The sequence below is a fragment of the Chrysochloris asiatica genome, unplaced genomic scaffold (genome assembly GCF_000296735.1).
Source record: "Chrysochloris asiatica unplaced genomic scaffold, ChrAsi1.0 scaffold00225, whole genome shotgun sequence".
Taxonomy (NCBI): Eukaryota; Metazoa; Chordata; class Mammalia; order Afrosoricida; family Chrysochloridae; genus Chrysochloris; species Chrysochloris asiatica.
This window is the reverse complement of record NW_006408743.1, coordinates 1166470-1190372: the sequence shown is the minus strand read 5'-3', so window position 1 is coordinate 1190372 and position 23903 is coordinate 1166470.

Below are 23903 nucleotides of genomic sequence, written 5' to 3'. Positions count from 1 at the left end.
ATGTTTATTATGAATCCAAACCATCTCTGTGGCACCTAACAAGTACACTAGTTTGCTTTTCCAAACTTTTCTGTCCCATATCTCATTCCTTCAGTCTTTCTTGTATGGCTAAAACTAAAGGTTGCTTTTAATTAATTCTATTTGTATTTCTTCTATTGTTTACATTTATATTTAAATACTATGCTTTTACCATTGTTTCTTTTATTACTGTTTCATATATTGCTGTTGTTGTTTTTTTTTTAAGTGCCATAGTAGAGTTCATTCTGACCCATAGTGACACAAAGGAGCAGCTGGTGAGCTTGAACCACCAACCTTGCAGTTCAAACGACTTTGCAGTCTGGCACATTAGCATACAGCACTACACAAGTACTCCATTTCTTATATTAGCAACCCATTATCTACTGGATTGCCTGTTACAGAGTTAACATACTTATCTCACACTCCCTTGTTTTTTCCTCTACCTATTTGTATCACTCTTATTGGTTTTCGCCCATCATCTCCTGCAATTTTTGCTTTTATTTTCCATCATCTGAAGACTGAGTTACTGGAATCCTCCTTTTTTTATGAATGTCATTACCCATTATCTCTTACTCTTCCTTTCAACACTTTACAGTTGTGCCTTTTTTAGTTAGGAGAATATTTTTGTTCTCCAGCCATACCTATGTTAATTGAAACTGCCCTAGTCTAGACCATCTTTCTTTAGAAACAGGACTGCCTACATGCTCAGTTTCAAATAAATGATGATCTGGTTTGCTGAGTATTTTGTTTTGGTAATACTTGCTGCTTTGACAAACTAAAATGCAATCATTCTAAGAAGACAGTTCGTCATCTTATGTCACAGTTCGAGTTGTCAGCTGACTGTAGCTTAGTTCCCCATGATAACTTACAGACCCAAGTACTTTCCTTCTTGATCTCTGCTGTCATGTCAGGAATTTTCTTCATCTGGTTGCAGACATATCTGTTCATATGTTTCTTAGGAAAAAAGAAAGCATGGCTGACATACAGCCACTTTGTGCCAGGACTGAAGTTGTACTTATTACTCCTATTCACATTTTCTTGGAAACATATTGATGTGACTACACTTGATTAAGAGGTCAGCTGGGAAATCTGATGTAGCTGGGCAGAAGACTACAGGTCAAAGGAAGAGATTTCAGTGGACAGCTAGCAGTCTCTGCCATACAAGTTTCAAGCTAAGAGAAAATACTCAGAGAGTGCCTGGGTACCTCAGCAGACAAAGGCAGTACAGACAGCCTTACAATCAGGAAGTAGTTCAAGACTCTTTGGTAAGGAAATGGACCTTCAGCAAACACAGAGAGCCCCAGGATACAAGCTTCTGTAGCATTCAGCAACATAGACCTAGTTGTGGTTTAACAGGCATGTCTGAGTCAAATATCAATCTGTAGGGAAAAACGAGATGTTGGTTGTAGTGAAGTCTTAGTGTTAATCATTGTTGTTAAGTGCTATTGAGTGGATTATGACTCATAACGATCCTGTATAGAGTTTCTGAGGCTATAAATCTTCATGGGAGCAGAAAGTCTCATTTTACTCCTGAGCCATAGCTGGTGGGCTCAAACAGGAAATCTCGTTTGCAGTACAGTGCTTATCCTACAGAGCAGCTGCCAAAAAATATGTGCCTCAATTAACATTCTGTTTTGTGTCCTTTTGAGTTGTCTGCAGAATTTAGGAGTGAGCTTTCAAGAACTAAATTTGAATTCATATTTTTTACCCCAAAACTTGTCTGGTCTTTGGCCATTAGTGTTCAGTATATAAAATCAATTCTTCAGGGTTGTTCTTTGCCTCTTGTGTATTGTTTCGATTTTTCTCAGCTTCAACTTGAACTTGTACATAAGCAATTGCTGGTCTATCCTACAGTCTGTCCCTGACCTTGTTTTGAGTTATGACATTGAGCTTCTCCATTTTGTCTTTCAACAGATATAGTCAGTCCATTGGATTCCTATGTATCCCATCTGATGAGGCCTATATGTATAATTACCAATTGAATTGTTGAAAAATATTTGCAATGAATAACTTGTTGATTTTGCAAGATTTTATCATGCAATCACTGGCCTCAGTTCTGTCACCAAGGCCATCTTTTCCAACTGCTGATCCATATTTTTTTCCCAACTTTCACATTCCAATCACCAGTAATTATCAATGCATCTTAACTGTATTTGGGTCAAATTCAGACTGCAGAAGTTGGTAAATGTCTTTTATTTCTTAATATTTGACATGTAAGCTTGAATAATAGTCTTATTAACTAATATGGATATTATCTTATCATTGAAAGCATTATACTTCAGGATAGGTCTTGAAATCTTTATGTGGATAAATGCAACACCATCCCTCTTCAATATGTCAATGCAGGTATGGTGGACCATATGTTTTCCAGATTTAATGATCAATAACAGTTCTTTTCAGCTTACTAATGCTAAGGATATTGATCTCTATGCCTGCCTAATGACTGGAGATGAGAAACATTGTAGAATGGCATCAAGTACATATTACATGAAAACATCAAATGAGCATTAAGGAGGAAAAAAAGACTAATTTGGATATCACAAGAGACTGAAATTTGCTCTTTAATGCAGAATAGTTAGAGTGAATGGGACAAGTAAGGAAATAAAAGAGCTAAACAGAAAATTTTAAAGGGCATTTTGAGAAGATCAAAATAAAATTTTATAATAAGGTATGCAAAGTCCTGGAACTTGAAAACCAAATAGGAAAAATTTGGTTGGTATTTCCTAAACTGAAGGAACTGAAGAAAAAAAGTAAAACTTTGAGCTGCAATATTGAAGGAATCAATGGACAAAATATTGAATAACACAGGAAAAGAAACATTAAAAATGGTAAGAAACAACATATGATAAGATTAATGTAAATCTAATGTTCTTCCATGTAAACTATCACATAATTCACAATAAAAACTTATTTTAAAAAAAAAAAAAAACATGGAAAGAATGCAAAAAGAACTGGTCTATATTCAATCATTTCAGGATAACATAAGTTATCCTTATGTTGTGGAGCTTGTGGTATTATGGAAGAAGTCCAAGCTGCACGGAAGACATTGGCAACAAATAAGATTTCAGGAATTAACAGTATACCAGTTGAGACAGTTCAACAAATGGATGCAACACTGAAAGCACTCACCCATGTATGTACAGAAATTTGGAAGACAGTTACCTATCCAACCAAATAGAAGAGATCCATATGTGTGCCCACTCTAAAAAAAAGAAAGAAAGAAAGAAAAAGTGAGTCAACAGAATATGGAAATTATCAAACAATATCATTAACATCATATGCAAGTAAAATTTTGCTGAAAATAACTTTTAAATGGTTACAATAGTACACTGACAAGAAAAGTCCAGAAATTCAAGCTGGATAAAGAAGAGGCTGTGGAATAAGGGATGTCATTGGTGATGTCAGATTGATTTAGTTAAAAGGAAAAATTACCAGAAAGATATTTGTCAGTGTTTTATAGACTTCAAAAGTATATCAACTGTGAGGACTGTAATATATTATGGATAACATAGAAAAGAATTGGAATTCCAGAATAATCAATTGTGTTCAATCAGAAACTGTTCATATTATGGGCGGTGATCAGGGAATTCACTTTTTTATTTACCCCTGTGAAAGCTATGTTGACATAATGACTGATCAAATAGGTTAAGAGAAAAAAATGTTGGGAAATGTTAAGGAATTACAATTTAGTTTCATTCAACATAGATGTTACTTAGAGAACGTGATACCCCTAACCTTTCTCCACACTACTTACTTTCTTAGCCTAAGAGGTGCAGTGAATTTTCTAATTGTTAAAAGAATATAATTGTCTTTGCTAGGCCTAACTTTTCCCTTTCTATGTTAGGAGGTTCCCTGCATACAGAATGGAAGCCTTCTCGGCTTCTACATACAACAGGGTTTGATTTCACTGGAGGAAGCTTCTGTGGCTCTATATTGTCAAGACTGAATCAGTGTTTCTAATGCTAGGTTCCTTCTAACAGATAGACCCATTCGACTCTCACATAAACCTACATACTCCATCTTATCTTAGAATAAATAAAGTTGATATTTTCCCTTATATAATTTCCCTTACTCTTTTTGTTTGATTTATTATTTTGATAAGGAAGATGTCATGCATTTGGAACACTCAAAGATTATAAGCAATATTTAGTCTCAGTATATTTCCTTGTCCATATCACCTCATAGTTGTACATGAATGGTAATATTTACAAACTTATTTCCTTAAAATGTGTGACTTAATTTGATGGAAAAGTTTCATTATAGAAAAATGCTCAATTTTTAACTTTACATTTTTGTTTGTGCTTTTACACAAATGCATTTAATATCAGGAATCATTCTTGTGGTGCTGTAGGATAAGCACTGGACTGCTAACCACAAGGTCAGCAGTTCAAACCCACCAGTTACTGTTTAAAAACCCTATATAGGGTCACTGTACAACAGCATTTAAAAACAGCAAGAATAAATATATTAATGGCTCAGCATACAGACTGTACACATTCATGTATATGAGGTACTTTGTACAATATTAATAATTTGATGAACAGGATATGACAATTTAAGTATTTCATACATGAACAAGAAACTTTGTGTATATATGGCTATTCCACCCTTTCGAAGTTTTGTTTTAGGAAAATAGTTTGAATTTTGGTTAATATGTAATATGTTATATATTTTTTCATTTTAAAAACTGAGAACTAGAAATATATTCTTAGTTAGCATTTTCACTCTAAATATCTGATTTCTAGCAACATCTTGTTGTTAAGTACTGTGGAGTCAGTTCTGACTCATAGTGACCCTGCACAGGGTTTCCGAGGCGGCAAATCTTTACAGGAATAGAAAGCCTCATCTTTCTCACATGGAACAGTTGGTAGTTTTGAATTGCCAACCTTGAAGTTAGCAGCCTGATTCGTCACCAGTACACTGATGTCAAGTGGAAAATGTTATTATCGCCTAGAAAATACCTCAGACAATATTAAGCTAAGCTTCTATATATATGAAATACTATCTTTTTAGTTAAAATAAGATACTAGTTGGAGTTGTGAGCCTAAGTGTCTAATTTATATCAGTTCGTAATACCATTGCTTTAAAATAGATTGTAACTGTAGACAAAAATAGTCATCACTTAATTATATTAGAAGTATTATAGGCAAAACTGAATCATTGGGATGGGAGGCAAACAAGCTACAGATCTTAAAAATGATGTTTTCCATTCAGGGATTTAGATATCAGAGATGTAAATCATAAAATTCTATAAAAAGAAAAAAGCTAGCTCAATCTGATCATTATAAAAATGAGACATGCCTAAAAACAATATAGTGTACTATCAAGATAGTTTGCTGGATAATTCAAAAACAGAAAATAATCAGGCTTATCAAATGGTTTAAATGTTAAAAATGTAGATGCAAACCTATACTGAGAATTTCTACATTTAAAAAAGGGAATGAAATATTGGGGAGAATAAAAATTAACTTATGGCATACACAAGTGTTTATAATGGAAATAAGAATTTTGGAAGCACTCTTCCATGGTCTTTGTGATGCCAAGACCTTTGATATGCCTCCTACCTTTATAAACACTCTTCTTAAGTCCCTTACAGCTTCTGCTGTACATTCCCTAAACTAAATGATTTCACTGGAACACTATTCTTATTTTATGCATCCACTCAATTAACTTAAACATTCTGATTGCAACAAATATGTACTCTCCAATCCAACAATCTAAATAATATGCCTATTTAAAAGTTCATCATCATACTCCCCCAAAAGAGTCCTAGATTTATCTTTTACTAGACTGCAACTGAGTCAATCCATAATATTTTAAATCTACTCATATGCATGTGCCGCCACTCATCTGTCAGTTGTTTGTACTGTGTTGGCTTGTGCATTGTTGTGATGTTGGAAGCTATGCCACTGATATTTTGAAAGCCAGCAGGATCACCCATGGTGGACAGATTTCAACTGAATTTCCAGACTAAGACAGACTGGTGATTGGTGGTTATGTGCTGTGGAGTCGGTTCCGACTCATAGCGACCCTGCACAGGGTTTCTGAGGCTGTAAATCTTTATGGGAGCAGAAAGCCTCATCTTTATCCCATGGAACAGTTGGTAGTTTCGAACTTCTGACCTTAAGATCGCAGCCTGATTCGTAACCACTACGCTAGGAGGAAGGAAAGGAAGACCGAATTTTGAGCCACCGAAAACCTTATGAATAGTAGTGAAACACAATCAGATAGCAACAAAATATTGAAACAGATGAATATCACCAGAATATTGCCATATATAGTGAAGGCTGATAAGCCACTCAGGTTAGAAGGCACTCAAAATATGACTGGAGAAGAGCTGCCTCCTCAAATAAAGTTGACCTTGATGGAGTAAAGCTTTCAGGACCTTCATTTGCTGATGGGGTTTAACTCAAATTGAGAAGAAACAGCTATAACTATCCATTAAAAATTGGAACATGGAATGTAGGAAAATTGGGAATTGTCAAAAATGAAATGGAATGCATAAAGATTAATATCCTAGGCGTTAGGATATTAATACCAGTCTATCTGAGATGGACTGGTATTGACCATTTTGAATCCGACAATCACAAGGTTTACTATCTGAAACCTGAGGAGGAATGACATCATCAAAAATAACATTTTAAGATCTATACTGAAGTATAATGTTGCCTGTGACAGGATAATATCCATAGGCCTATAAGGAAGACCAATTTAAACCAATATTATTCAAATTTTTGAATCAACCACTAAAGCCAATGATGACAAAACCAAAAAATTCTACTAACTTCTTCAGTTAAAAAAGATAAAGAATCAAAAGTTGGAAAATATGACCTTGATGATAGAAATGATACTGGAGATCACATAATAGAATTTTAAAAGAAATATTTCATTGAAAATATCATTTTTAAACACAAAAAAATGATAATACATATGGAATTCACCAGATAGAAGAAACAAAAATCAAATTGACTACATGTGTGTTAAGAGATGTGGAAAAGCTACTTAGCCATAACAAGGCCAGGGGCAGACTGTGGAACAGGCCATCAATTGTTCTTATGGAAGTTCAGACTAAGCTGAAGAAAATTAAAGCAAATTAATGAGTGCCAAACTATGACCTTAAACACATCCCACCTAAATTTAGAGATTATCTCAAGAACACAAATATTCAAATACAATAAAGAAAAAGTTACTTAGTACATAACTATTAACTGTAAAGTCTTCTGTAGAAATCCACATACTTATTTTTAAATTTTGCTTTCTGTTGCTAATTTTGTGATGGTTAGTGGGTGGTATTCATTAAACTGTGTCCCTGGAATTTGTGTTTGAATACAAATCCTTACATATGTAGATGAAATCTTGTTTGGAAATAATATTTTCTTTGTTATGTGTGAAGTAGTGAATTATTTAATGTCTCTTCTAACCTTAGACTGAATGACACTGACTGATGCAGAAAGCATCAAAAGAAGATGGAAGAAATATAGAGTTACTGTGCCGAAAAGAACTGGCCAATGTTCAATCATTTGGAAAGATGTTGTTGTTGTTGTTAAGTTCCATCAAGTCAGTTCCAACTCATAGTGACCCTGTATAGCATTTCAAAGGAGTGATTGGTGTGTTTTAACTGCTGACCTTGTGGTTGTTGAAAAAAGGTATTTGTAAAGAATAAGTTGCAAAAAGATATTTTCAATAAATAAGTCATTAGTCTTGCAAAATTGTAATATATGATCTCCAGTATAATTTTTATCACCAAGGCCATATTTTAAAACCCGATGCATTCTCTTTTTCCCAACTTTCACATTCCAATCAACAGTTTGTTTGATCAGTGCATTTTGATTGCATGTTTGATTAATCTCAGGCTGAAGAATTTCATCATCACTTGCTTTAGTGATTGGTGTGTAAATTTGAATAATATCGTTATTAACTGGTCTTCCTTGTAGGTGTATAGCTAGCATCCTATCACAGACAACATCTACTTCAAGATAAAATTTGAAATGAATTTTCTGTCAATGCAATGCCATTCCTCTTTCATTTCTCTGACTGTCTGATTCAAAATGACCATTACCAGTCAATTTCATTTCGCTAATGCCTAGGATATTGATCTTTATGCATTCCATTTCATTTTTGACAAATTCCAATTTTCCTAGATTCATACTCCATACATTCCATGTTCTAATTATTAATAGATATTTGCAGTTGTTTCTCTTCATTTTGAGTTGCCCTCCATCACCAAATGAAAGTCCATAAAGCTTTTCTATATTCACACTAGAATTCTACTTTGAGGAGGTAGTGTTCTCCAGTAATATTTTGGGTGCCTTCCAACATGAGCAACTTGTCTATATCTGATAATATTATGCTGTTATTCAAAGGGGTTTTAGTGATTTAATTTCAGAAGTGGTCCACTTTTCCTTCTTCCTAATCTATCTTAGAGTCCTGATGAGGAAATGTAGGCTAAAGCTTCGACCACAATGTCAGTTTGAACCACAAGGTTGATGGTTCAAACTCACTGGCTGCTCCTTAGAGATCCTTTACAGGGTTGTTATGAGTTGGAACCAACTCAACAGCACTTAACAAGCCTGCCTTAGTCTGGAAGCTCAGTAGAAACCTGTCCACCATGTGTTACTCTGCTGGTATTTAAAATATAAGTGGGACAGTTTCTAGCATCACAGCAACATGCAAACCACCACAGTACCACAACCTGACAGATGAGTGGTGAGAAAATTTACTTGTGCTTTATTGTCTATGCAAAGACATTCAACTGTATGGATCATAACAGACTATGGATAACTGCAAAGAATGGGTATTCCAGAACACTTAATTACACTCACGAAGAACCTGTCAAAGTGCTTATGACAAAAAAGGGGATAATCAATTACTTAAAATCAGGAAATTTGTGCACCAGGGTTGTATTTTTTCACCATATGCATTCTCTATGCTGAGTAAATAGTTTGAGAAGTTGAATTATATGAAGAAGAATGTTGCATCAGGATTGGAGGAAGTTCATGAATAACCTGTGAAATGCAGATGACACAAACTTTGTTGCTGGAATCAAAGAGGACTTAAAATATTTTTGAAGATCAAAGACAGCATTAAGCAATTCTGCTACAAAAGAACTCTTTAAAGTATAAAATAGTAAAGACGTCAGTTTGAAAACTAACTTGTGCCTGACCCAATCCATGGTATTTTTAAAGACCTCGTGAGCACATGAATCTTGGACAGTGAATAAAGATAACCAGAGAAGAATCAATACATTTGAATTTTGATGTGGGGGAAGATGATTAAAAGTACAGTGGACTACCAGAAGAACTAATAAATCTGTCTTGGAAGAAACACAGCCAGAGTATTCCTTAGAAGCAAGGTTAGCAAAACCTCATCACTCAAACTTGGACATGTCACCAGGAGTAATCAATCTGTGGGAGGAGCTCTGGTAGTGTAGTGGTTACGAATCGGGCTGCTAACCACAAGTTCAGCAGTTCGAAACTACTAGCTGTTCTGCAGGAGAAAGATGAGACTTTCTACTCCTGTAAAGATTTCCAGCCTTAGAAACCCTGTGCAGGGTCACAATGAGTCGGAACTGACTCCACGATACTTAACAACAACATCAATCAACCCGTGGAGAAACACAATATGCTTGAAACTATGTGGCATCAGTGAAAAAGAGGAAGTTCCCCCAAAAGATGAATTGACACAGTGGCAGTAACAATGGGCTGAAACGTGAAAAACAATTGTGAAGATGGTGCAGGATTGAGTAGTGTTTCATTCTATTGTACAAAGGTTGCTGTGAGTCAGTATCTGACTCCACAGCACCAAATAACAAGTTACAATCTTTGTTAATCTGAACAAATGACTCTTTTCCTAATAGTTTGTGTAAGGGAAGGCGGGAGAAGATATTGAAAGGATTACCTAATTTAGTTGTGGATCTTAACAGAGGTAATTGTAATTGTAAAAAACTTGAAACTCTAACATGAGTGTAAAATAAGCCATCTAAAAAGTAGGAATGAGGTTTCTCAGTATCATTAAAGAAGAAGATCCAAGAGTAGAGTGAATTCTTTGAACCCTAAAATCCCTGAACATTGAGCCTACTCAAACCAGGGACAGAAAGCTGTGACACAAAAGGAGTGGCAGAGGAGCACTAGCAGGAGCAAGAGCCAAGGCACAAGACAGAGTGGTAGGTTGCTGATCCCATGAAGCAATGAAAGCTGACTGACTTTAGGCATGAAGTTTGTTTTCAGAACAGGGTTTCTCCAGGAAATTAATTGGAGGCACTAAGTTTCCTGATATAAAGAACTAGAACTGATTGCCCTTAGGCTGAGGTTGATGGTGAATTGGCATATCCTGTGGGCAATTTTGTTGTTGTAGTTCAGTGCCATTCAGTCAGTTCTAACTTCTAGCCACCCGGTGTAGTGTTTCCAAGGAGCAACTGGTGAGCACTGTTGTTAGGTGCCATCAAGTTGGTACTGACTCATAGCCACCTTATGCACATCAGAAGAAAACACTGCCCAATACTGGGCCAACCTCACTATTGTTGCCACTTGGCCAATCAATCTCATTTGGGGTCTTCTTCTTTTTCTCTGACCCTCCACCTTACCAAACAAGATATCCTTCTGCAGCTATTGGTACTCCTGACAATATGTCCGAAGTATGAGAGACAAAGTTTGGCCATCTTGGCCTCCAAGGAGGACTCTGGCTGCACTTCTTCCAAAACGGATCTATTGGTTCTTTTGGCATCCCATGGTACTTTCAATATTCTCCTCCAACATTATAACTCAAAAACATCAATTCTTCTACAGTCTTCCTTTTGGCATCCCATGGTACTTTCAATATTCTCCTCCAACATTATAACTCAAAAACATCAATTCTTCTACAGTCTTCTTTATTCACTGTCCAGCTTTCGCATGCATATGAGGTGGTTGAAAATACCATGGCTTGGGGAAGGCACACCTTACTTCTCAAGCTATCTTTGCTCTTCAACACTTTATAAAGGTCTTGTGCAGCAGATTTGCCAATTGCAATACGTTGTTTGATTTCTTAACTGCTGCTTCTGTGAGTGTTGATAGCTGATCCAAGAAGGATGAAGTCCTTGACAACTTCAATGTTTTCTCCATGGATAAGAATGTTGTTTATTGGTCCAGTGGTGAGGATTTTTGTTTTCGTTACATTGAGATGTAATTCATTGATCTTCATCAGTAAATGTTTTAAGTCCTCTTCCTTTTCAGCAAGCAAGGTTGTATCATCTGCATATGGCAGGTTGTTAATGAGTCTTCCTCCAATCCTAATGCCATGTTTTTCTTCATATAACCCAGTTTCTCAGATCATTTCCTCAGCATACAGGTTGAATAAGTATGGTGAAAGAACACAACCTTGTCGCACACCTTTTTAAATTTTAAACCATCCAGTGTTGCCATGTTATGTTCGAACAACTGCCTCTTGGTCCAGGTACAGATTCCTCATGAGCACAATTAAGTGTTCTGGAATACTCATAGTTCACAATGTTGTCCATAGCTTGTCATGATCCAGACAATTGAAAGCCTTTGTGTAGTCAATAAAACACAGGTAAACATCTTTCTGATATTGTCTGCTTTTAGCCAAGATCCATCGGACATCAGCAATTATATCCCTCATTCCTCGGCCTCTTCTGAATCTGGCTTGAACTTCTAGAAGTTCTCTGTCAATGTATGCTTGTAGCCATTTCTGTATTACCTTTAATAAAACTTCACTCGCATGAGATATTAAAGAGATTGTCTGATGATTTCTGCATTCCGTTGGGTCCCCTGTCTTTGGAAGGGGCACAAATATGGATCTCTTCCAATCAGTTGGCCAGATAGTTGTCTTCCAAGTTTCTTGGCATAGATGAGTGAGTGCCTCCTGTGCCTGTTTAGCAACCCTAAAAGAAGTTTGTAACATTGACTGGGCAAAGAAAGGCCTGCCACTGGGCACAACTGAGTAAAAGCTGCCCTGACAGGAACAACTGTGCCCTGATCATTTCTGTCCTTAAATTGTAACCTATTAACTTCCCTAATAATCCCCATAACTTTGAGTATGGTGTTTGAATTCTGTGTAGCACCTGCAATGAATTATTGAACCTAGCTGAGTTCAGAGAACTGAAGGAGGAACAGTTTAATGCCATCATTTTTTTCTCATTATGTTAATTATATCATGCCCAAGAATGATGCATTCTAAATCTGCTTACTTCTGAGTTATAAAAATAGCAGATTAGACACAGAGATACACATATACCACTGGGAATGAGGGGGAGGAGGAGAGGCAATCATCTTAGGAAAATGGTCTAAAAGCCAAGGCACCAAGGAGAACTTGAGACTAATAACAAGGGTAAATTGACAGGCAAGACCCTGGTTTGAACTTTTAGCCTCCAGAACTATCAAAGATTAAACATCTGTTCTTTGAAATCACCCCTTATGCTATTTTTGTTACAGCACTAGGAAACTAAGACAGTGGGGATTTGTTAGTTTGTTTGCTTTGCTGACTAGCTTTATAAGGCAACAGTTTATAATTATTTAAATACATAGATGCTCATATAAAAATACAAAAAGTCTAAATAGGTCATTCTAATTAATATAAAATATGATATCCGTATTGATATAAATAAAGGAACAGATAATAGTAAGAATATATTCAGTACATAAAAGAAGACTTTAAAGATTCTAGAAAACTTCATGAGATAAAGTCTTTAAGGAATTCTTGCTAATATTAATGCAAAGTTTGTTATAAGATAAGTATGAAATTACTGAATATAAGAAAAATATCTGTCTTTTAATAGCCAGGCAATCATGTTTTTATATGGTCCAATATTTAATCAGCAGGTGTTTGGATATATAGTTTTTTTCAATTTTAGTTTCACACTGTGTTCAGTAAATGAACAAAAACTGAGTGAAAACATATGTATTTCAATAAAAACTTCACTTTCCCAAATGGATCGTATTGATTTTGTGAATGTTTCTACAAAATAATATGTTTCTGCCAGTTAGACCTGCCTGTCACTACTTACAGTTAATTGTAACATAGCAATGCTGTAGGAAATGTAAATAAACATTTCCAGTTGAACATGAAAAATGAGTTTGTAAGTAGTCTACTACATCAATAAGGAGCTCTGGTAGCGTAGTGGTTATGAATCGGGCTGCTAATCTCACTGTCAGCAGTTTGAAACTACCAACTGTTCTGCAGGAGAAAGATGAGGCTTTCTGCTCCCATAAAGATTTACAACCTCAGAAACCCTGCACAGCGTCGCTTTAAGTTGGAACTGACTCCACAGCACATAACAACAACAACTACATCAATATAAAAAAGAAATTAAAAATCTAAAATTTAGAAAATGTATCTTTTTATTTTCACTTTAATAAAAATTTCATATTGAAAAATTGGTAACAGTGCTGTAAGGTTGTTATTGTTGGGTGCCATCAAGTTGGTTCTGAATCATAGCAACTTTATTATCCACAGTACATTGAAACACTGCCCAGTCCTTCATCAATCCTCACAACTGTTGATATGCTTGAGGTCATTATTGTTCCACTGTGTCAATTCACATTGTTGTGACGTTTCCTCTTTTTTTCTGTTGCTGTATTTGACCAAACAGGTTGTCTTTCCCTAGGCAGTGAGCACTTCTGACAACATTTCCAAAGTACAAAAAACAAATTCTTGTATAAAGTTTGGCCATCCTCACTTCTAAAGAGCATTCTGGCTGTGCTTCTTCCAAGACAGATTTGTTTGTTCTTCAGGCAAGAAACACCATCTAACTTAAATACATCAATTCTTCTACAGTCTTCCTTATTCATTGCCCAACTTTCACATGCACACAAAACAAGTGAAAATACCATGGCTTGGGTTAGGTGCATCTTAGTCTTCAAACTGACATTAGTGTTCTTCAATACCTTGTTGTTGTTGTTAAGTGCCGTTGAGTCGGTTCCGACCCATAGCGACCCTGTACAGGGTTTCCGAGGGTGTAAATCCTTACGGGAGTAGAAAGCCTCATCTTTCTCCCACGGAGCGGCTGGTAGTCTCGAACCACTGACCTTAAGGTTCGCAGCCCGATTCGTAACCACTACGCTAAGATATTTTATCACTGATTTGCCCAATGCAATTCATCATTTAATTTGTTGCTGCTGCTATCATGAGTGTTGTTAATGGATCCAAGCAAAGTGAAGTTTTTGTCAAATTCAATCTTTTCTCCACTTATCATGATGCTATTTACTGGTCCAATTATGAAAATTCTTGTTTTCTTTACATAGAATTACAATCCATATTGAAGACTGTAATCTTTGATCTTCATCAAATCCTCTTCACTTTCAGGAAGCCAGGTTGTTTCACGTACATATTGCAGGTTGTTTCACGTACATATTGCTGGTTGTTAATGAGTCTTCCTCCAAATATGATGCCACATTCTTCTTCATATAATCCTGCTTCTCAGAATATTCATTTCACATAAAGATTGAATAAATATGTTCAAAGGATGTAACCTTGGAGAACACCTTCTTGATTTCAAACCATTCAGTGTTCTCTTGTTCTTTTGGCTTTTCAATCTATGTACAGGTTCCTCATGACCATAGTTGAGTGTTATAGATTATCCATTCTGTGCAATGTTATCTCCATAGTTTGGTGTGATCCATACAACCAGATGACTTTGCATAGTTAATAAAGCACATGTAAACCATTGTTTATTAATCAAGGTTCCATGATGGACAGTTTTCAGCAGACTAAGACAGACTAGGAGGAAGGAGAGACAGACCATTTCTAAATGATTAGTCACAGAAAACCTTATTAATAGCAGTGCAACATTCTACCAGAAGATTAGCCCGTTAGGTTGGAAGGCACTTGAAAAAGACCAGGCAATAACTGCCTTGTCAAAGTAGAGTTGACCTGAATGATGTGAATGACACTTTCATTTGCTGATATGGGACAACTCAAAATGGCAATAAGAAACAGTTGTAAACATTCATTAATATTTGGAACATGAAACTGATGAAGTGTGACTCTAGGAAAATTGGAAGTCATCAAAGGAAATGGAACACATGAAGGTTGATATCCTATGCATTAGTTAGCTGAAATGGACAGGTATTTGCCATTTTGAGTTGGACAATCATATGTTTTACTGTGACAAATTTAAGAGGAATGGCATCACATTTTTTGGAGTGGGCACAAATATATCATCTTTTTTTGGGGGGGGAGGGCGAGGTGGAATTGGCACAAATATATCATTGTATTTATTGTCAAAAGAGCATTTCAAGATTTACCTTGAAGTACATTGCTTTCTATGAATAGGATAATACCCATATGTGAGACTAGTTAATTAAATTATTACTCAGTTTTACACACAGACCACTATAGCCAGTGATGATGAAATCACAGGATTCTACCAAATTCTTCAGGCTGAACTTAATCAAACCTGCAGTCAAGATGCACTGATAATTACTGTTGTTTGGAATGTGAATGTTGAAAACATAAAGAGTCAGTCATTGAAAAATATGACCTTGGTGATAGAAAAGATGTTAAAGATCTTGTGATAGAATTTTGCAAAACTAACAACTTCCTTATTACAAATACCTTTTCTTCAGCAACATAAAAGCTGACTATAAGCATGGAATACACATCATAGAATTCACAGGATTCAAATTGAATTCTTCTGTGGGAAGAGACAATGGAGAAGCTCAATATTTTCAGCCAAAAACAAAACCAGGATCTGATGGTGGAATCAGCCATCTATTGCTTATATGCAAGTTTTAGCTCTCCCAGTAAGTGCCTGGAGGCACTGCACTCTATGAGCAAGTCTCCTACCCAAGTCACTCATTTTTACTTGTTAGAATCTCTACTGCTCTGAACTGTGCTCTGGCTCTTGGTTCTGTTTCTGATGTTCCTCTGTCACTCTTCCAGTGTCACAGCTTTCTATCCCTGCATTGAGGAGGTTCAATTTGCAAGGATTGGTGTCCAAAAGACTCAATTCGCTCTTGTGACTGTTTCTTTGATGATAATGAGATATTCCCCCATCTCTTACTTCTGAGATGGTTCATTTTAAACCTATGTTAGAGTTCCAATTTTTTAAAATCATAATTAATTTTTTTAGCAATCAGAATTGAATCATATCATCCTATCAGCATCTTCTTCCACCTTTTCTTACCCAGATCAATCAGGAAACAGAACTATGAGTAGAAATATATGAAGTAATTCACTGCAATGTAGTCCCCATTTGTCATTATGAGCATCACATGGTAGGCTTAATGAAAAACAATTTTTTCAGTCTCACTTTTTTTGTGAAATCCTGGCTTCAATAAAACCCTGGCTAAGAAAATAATAGTGTAAATTGTTTATTGTAAATGTTCATTCTGTTGCATTAACTCTGACTCATGGTGACCTTATGTACAACAGAATGACATGTTGCCCAGTACTACATCATCATCAAAATCACCAGTAATGTTCAAGTCCTTATCATGGATATTGTACCAATACATGGTATCAAGGGTCTCCCACATTCTCATAGGCCTTCTGTATTTCAACAGACACAAAGTTTCCTCAAACAATTAATTCCTCTTGATGATGTACCCAGGAGCATCTTTATATTCTCACCACAAAATAACCATCTACACTCCATATCTTCCCTCCTATTACTAGGATCTCATTCTATGAACTATCAAATGCTTTGTTTCTGTAATCAGACCTCTCACTCTCATAGTATCTGTTTCTTATTATATTTATTTCATTTCTGTCATCATATAAATATTACTTGTTCTATATCTTAAATAAATTCCCTTAACCTGAAGTTCGCATTACAGCATTCTCTCCTTTCTTTATTTACCTTTATAGTAAAAATTCTTGGTAGAACTTATCATAGTCATTTTCTCTACCTCCTTCACAAACTACATCAACACAAATAAATATTTAACCACTGAGATGACTCCTATTAAGGCTGTCATTCATTCTAAATCCAACAAACTCTTGTCTTTCTCTCTCTTCATATTTAACAGCATTAATTTAAATTTCCCACTGTTTTGCTTTTTGAAACATACTTTTCTCTTTGCTTTTACAACAATGCCTTAAGCTGACCTCCTAGATTTCTTGCTGGCAGCCTCATCTAAATCTACTTTAATTGTTCCTCTTCATCTCATCCTTAAAATTTTGTAATGCTTCATACCTTGGGTTAAATTGCGGATGTCTTTACCATTTGCTAGTTCATTAATTCCTATAACAACAACTCATATATATGCTGCTGCTACTGCTACATGCCATAGAATCAGTTCTGGTTCATTTGTTAGAGATTCTGTGCTGTGAGTTGGTCCCAACTCATGGTGAACCTATACGGGATTTCTAAAGCTATAAATCTTTATAAGAGCAGAAAGCCTAATCTTTCTTCTGTAGATTATCTGTTGTTGTTGTTAAGCGCTGTTGAGTCAGTTCTAACCCACAGTGACCCTGTGTAGGGTTTCCAAGGCGAAGCTGGTGAGCTTGAACCACTGACCTTGTGGTTCAAAATGACTTTACAGTTCAGGCACTTACCCACAGCACTACACCAGGCAGAGTGACTAGTGCATTAAAACTGCTAAACAGGTAGTTAGCCCCGCTGTGCTACCATGGTTCTTTTGTTGTTATTGTTAAGTGAAATCAGTCCTTTTCAACTCATAACCATCCTGTACAGGGTTTCCAAGGAGTGGTTGATGGGTTTGAACTGCCAACCTTGCAGTTTTCAGTCCAGTGCTTATCCTACAGTGCCACACCAAGACTTCATTACAGCTTCTTACATATGTGTGTATATATGGAGAGAGGAAGAGAGTCTTGGGGTGATGCTATGGGATAATGCCCTGGACCACAAGATCAGTTTGAACTGCAAGGTCTGTAATTCAAATTCACCAGCTACTCCTCAGAAATTCTATACAGGGTCACTATGAGTTGGAAACAACTCCACAGCACTTAACAATAATAATATACAAGGATGAGTAACAACTTATCTGCACTTTGGCTTTAGAATTTATTTTAATCAACTTTTAGGAAAAGACAAATACATACTTTTTTTGTCATAGCCTCCTTGTATTTCAATACACTTTGTCCATCTATCAAGAAGCTTTCATACTCTCTTATTTAAAAGTATTTTAGGCTGATTCACCTCATCAGAGGTGAATCTTCATCTTTGAAGGGCTGTTTTTAGGGGACCAAACAAGTGAAAGTCTGACGGAGCAAGATTAGGACTTTAGGGAGAATGCTTTAACACCTCAAAACAAAGGTTTTGCAGAGTGTCAACAGTGTGGGCAGAGGTGTGAGGATGTGCTTTGTTATACAAGATCAGGACACTTTTGGATCACATTCCACAGTGTTTAATTCAATGTTTAGGTTCAAGTTCTTTAGTGAGCATCTCACTGTAAAGAGCACTGTTGATTGTTGAAACTTTTATCCTAATAGTGTTCCAATACTGGCCCTTGAGGATCTCAGGAAATTGTAAGCATCAATTTTACAGCTAATAGTTGACTTTTGAACTTTTTTTTGGTTGACAATTGAAGATGTTTCCATTCCATAATTCCATACTCTGCTATTTACTCTCAGGTCATAGTTATGAATCCATCTCTTGTCACAGCAATGATTTTTTTAAAGAAACTTTTACGTTCCTTTGCATATTGTTCCAAATTTTGTTTGCAGTTGTCCAAATGTTTCTGTTTAAGCTCTTTCATGAGTTGTTCCTATACCCATCTTGTACAAACTTTTCAAAACCCAAGTCTGTGGTGTATTATTTCATAGGCAAAGCCATGGCTGATTTGTAAATGCTTTGCCACATAATGAATTGTAAGTTGCCTATTCAATAAAATCGTTACATATACATACTCAATGTTGTCATCAGCCGTAGACATGGAGAGGTATTTTAATATAATCAGAGTGAGGATAATTTTGAACTCATCCACATGTTTGTGTGTGTTTCTGTATATGCATATATATATGTGTGTGTGTGTGTGTGTGTGTATACATATATATGTTTATATATATATATATATGTAGTTATATATATATGTATGTAGATGGAAAGAGAGTAAAAAATGTATGTATTGTTGTTATCATCCTTGTCCAATAAAAAGTGCTTGAGTCATGGGATTGGAAGTTTTCAGAAGTCAAGAACTGTTAAAATAGGAGTACCCATTTTCCTTTGCCATATAGTCAAGAACAACTCATAGCAACCCTATAGGACAAAGTAGAATTTCTCCATAGTGTTTCAAATTTGTAACGTTTACATTGATTGTCATATCATTCTCCTGCAGATCAGCTGGTGAATTTGCACAACCTTTAGGCTAGCAGCTGAGCTTTTAATTACTTAACCACCAGAGCATCTTAGAACAGTAGTTTTTGTGAAGTGCCATTGAGTCGGTTCTGACCCATAGCGACCCTGTGTAGGGCTTCCAAGGAGCATCTGGTGAGCTTGAACCGCCAACCTTGCAGTTCAAATGGCTTAGCCCACAGCACCACACCAGGACCCCATAGAACAGGAGTAATGAAGTACAAACAGAAATAGAAGGAGTTTGGGAATGTAAATAGATAGCAAGAATGACCTTTAGATCTATTCCAGACCCTGACACCTAGAGAGTTTAAAAGGATGGTGGTGATGCATTTAGTGTTTTCTCTTCATAGTTTCAGTTTGGACAAGAAAGTAAGTAAACTCTTAGGAGAAAACATTGAAGTTATCTTGTTGATGATGGACTGAGAATTTCACATGGCAGTGAAAGCCAATTTTTTTCTAAAAAATAAAATACTAGTAACATGAAACATGTAAAAAAATTAAATAGTATTTTTAAAAACTTTAAAAAAATTACAGTGAAGATCAAGCTCAAAAGAGAGGGGAATTCCGGTTTTAGGAGGCAGAGCAGAGTCAGGTAGGACAGGCTCTCTGGGGGAGGGGCTGAAAACCCAGAGAAGCTGCTTTAATGGAACAGCACCAGAGCTCTGGAGCTAGCATAAGGTGCAGGGCATCAGTTTCCCACACCTGCTTGTGGAAAAATTATGGTATAAAGGAAAATATTGTGATTTAGGAATCAGTTGAGATTTGGAACTTCCTCTGAGGTCACCCCACCCCAGTGGCGATCAGAGGGTGGGGCTACAGCCAGACCTGTGCAATGACATTTGTAAAAGAAGATGTGGGGGATTCTGCACATTTTTTCTTCCTCTTCTTTGTCATCTTCTTTGCCCAGCCTGAACACCTTCAGGTGGGTGGGTGTGCACCCCCAAAAAGTACAGTGTTAGGTCACATTTTTACCACGGCACAGTGAGAAAGAGCGCCATCAGTCCCAAGGGCAAATTCTTTGGCAACTGCTTATGACTTCTGCCTCTGGGTCCCAGCCCTAAAGTTAACTTGTGCAGGACCCTTTACTCTCTGGTAGTGTAGTGGTTATGAATCAGGCTGTGAACCACAAGATCAGCAGTTCGAAACTACCAGCTGTTCAGCAGGATAAAGATGAGGCTTTCTGCTCCCATAAAGATTTACAGCCTCAGAAACCCTGTACAGGGTTGCTATCAGTCAGAACCAACTCCACAGCACATAACCACCATCCAGCAATAAAAAAGCAGGTCTGGCCTAAAAGACAAACCATATGAAGAATATGTAAAACCACAACATAAAAAGACGCAACTATTTCGAGAACTACATTGTACACATGTAGCTACCTAACTGACCCTCAAAGACAAAAATAGTAGGCAATCCTTCTCCCATTAACTTCTCAATATCTATCTGTGCACCTCTACAGTGGTGACTAGAGGAGGGGCCTTAGAAAGTGGACACTGCAACCCACTGCTAGAGGCTTCTATGGTGTACACGCACTGCCTGTGTAGCAAGGACACTGGCCAATCAGCCACAGTTTTATTTTTGGTTTACAGTGGTGGGTTTTGTCTCTGCTTTTGAACCTTTTGATCACACATTTTCCCTGGAGGTAGGAGCGTTTTCTCCCTATCTTACCCAAGAAAAGATAGCAATCGTGGCCATATAGCCAAACTACAAGCATAACCCATAATATTCCACCATTAAGAAATGAGCCAATAACAGCTTCTAAGCATAACATGTGAAAAGGGAAGCCTATCTCCTGATCATATCTACCAGGAGACACCTAGTAAGCTTAATAACACAGCAACAAACATCCATTTAAGCATTAAAAGCACACATAACTACTGGAAATATTAAATAAATTAATAAGTAAATCTCAAAACATGTCCAAAAACAGAAAAGAGTAACTGAAACAAATGAGCTGGAGACAGACAAAGGCTTTCCAGAAGAGAAAGAGGTTTTGGATTTGCCTGGAAAGGAATTCAGAAGAATGATACAGAAACAAACTCAAATGATCCGAAAAGAGGTAGAGGAAAGCAAGGAAGAAGTCAGGAAAGTACTACAAGAGCAATCAAACAAGATTGATACAGCATTGGAAATAATTCAAACACTGCAAAAAGATGTCCAGGTGATTAATAATAAAACATCAGAAATGGACAATACACTGAAATGGGAAAAGAGCAGAATTGAAGAGATGGAAGCCAGAACCAGTGAGCTGGTTTCATAAAAGAGTTGCAAGGATGGTTCAACATTAAAAAAAAAAAAAAAACAATCAATGTAAACCACTATATAAATAAGAAAAAGGAAAAGAACCACATGATCATATCAATTGATGCAGAAAAGGAAGTTGATGAAATCCAACATCCATTCCTGATAAAAACACTCAGCAAAGTAGGAATTGAAGGGAAATTCCTCAATATAATCAAGACCATATATATACAAAACCAACAGCCTACATCACTCTCCATGGAGAAAAATTGAAAGCCTTCACTCAGAGAACGGGAAATAGACAAGGATGCCCTTTGTCACCACTCCTATTCAATATTGTTTTGGAAGTCTTAGCCAGAGCTATACGGCAAGATAGGGAAATGAAAGGTATCCAAATTGGCAACGAGGAAATAAAACTCTCTCTATTTGCAGATGATATGATCCTATACATAGAAAAACCCCAAAGACTCAGAAAAAAAAACCACCTACTAGACATCACTGGAAGGTTCAACAAAGTGGCAGGGTATAAGAACAACATACAAAAGTCAGTTGGATTCCTCTATAGTAACAATGACAGCACTGAAAAGGACATTAGGAGAGAAAAACATTTATAATAGCTGCCCAAAGTATGAAATATTTAGGAATAAAAGAAACAACAGAAACAAAGGACCTATACAAAGAAAATTACAAAACACTGCCACAAGAAACCAAAAGACTAATAGAAGTGGAAGAACATACCATGTTCCTGGAAAGGAAGAGTCAACATTGTGAAAATGTCAATAATGCAATAAGCAATTTACACATATAATGCAATCCCAATCCAGATTCCAACAACATTCTTCAAAAAGATGGAAAAGACAATTACAAACCTCATATGGAAATGAAAGAGAGCCAGGATAATCAAAGGACTGCTTAAGAAAAAGAACAAGGTTCGAAATTTTTCACTAAAAATTTCAAAATTTACTACATGACTACAGTGGTCAAAACAGCCTGGTACTGGTACAATGAAAGATACATTGGTCAATGGAATCAAATAGAGAATCCAGAAATTAACCCATCCACGTATAGCCAACTGATTTTCCACAAAGTGCCTAGGTATATTGCATGGAGAGGAGATAGTCTCTTTAATAGTTGGTGCTGGCAGAACAGAAAAGCAATATGCAAAAGATTAAAACAAGACCTTTACCTCACGCCATATAAAAAAACAACTCAGCATAGAGCATAGAGTACAGACCTAAATGTGAATCCCAAAATTATGAAGGTCATCAATAAAAAAATAGGGACGAATTTGAGGGCTCTAATTCAGGGCACACACAGACTACCAAACATTTTGAAAAGTACACAAACAAAAGTAGACAAAATAGATGATTGGGGCATACTAAAAATTAAAACTTTATGTGTATCAAAAGACTTCACCAGAAGAGTTAAAAGGGAACCCACAGAATGGGAAAAAATCTTTTGCAATGACACATCAGACAAGGTACTAATTTTTAAAATATATAGGAAACTGCAATACCTACACAAGAAAGACAGATAACCCAATTAAAAAATGGGCATTGGACATAAACAGACACTTCACTAAGGAGGACATCCAGGGAGCCAACAAACATATGAAGAAATGTTCGCAATCACTAGTCATTTGCTGTTGTTGTTGTTAGGTGCCATTGAGTCAGTACCAACCCATACTGACCCTATGCACAGCACAATGAAACACTGCCCAATCCTGGGCCACTACTGTCCCCACGCTCAAGTCCATCGATGCTGCCAGTTGGCCAATTCATCTCATTGTGGTGCTTCCTCTTTTTCTCTGACCCTCCACGTTACCAAACATGATATCCTTTTCCAACGACTGGTCCCTCCTGACAATATGTCCGAAGTATGAGAGACAAAGTGTGGACATCTTGGCCTCCAAAGAGCACTCTGACTGTACTTCTTCAAAAACGTATCTATTGGTACTTTTGGCAGCCCATGACACTTTCAATAATCTCGTCCAACATTATAACTCAAAAGCACCAATTCTACTACAGTCTTCCTTATTCGCTCTCCAGTTTTGGCCTGCATATGAGGTGATTGAAAATACCATGGCTTGGGTCAGGTGCACCTTAATCCTCAAGCTGACATCTTTGCTCAACACTTTAAAAAGGTCTTGTGCAGCATATTTGCCTAATGCAATACGTCCTTTGATTTCTTGACTGCTGTTTCCGTGAGTGTTGATAGTTGATCCAAGAAAAATGAAGTCCTTAACAACTTCAATCTTTTCTCCATTGATAAGAATGTTGTTTATTGGTCCAGTGGTGAGGATTTTTCTTTTGTTTATATTGAGATGTAATCCAAAACGAAGGCTGTGCTCTTCGATCTTCATCAATAAATGTTTTAAGTACTCTTCACTTTC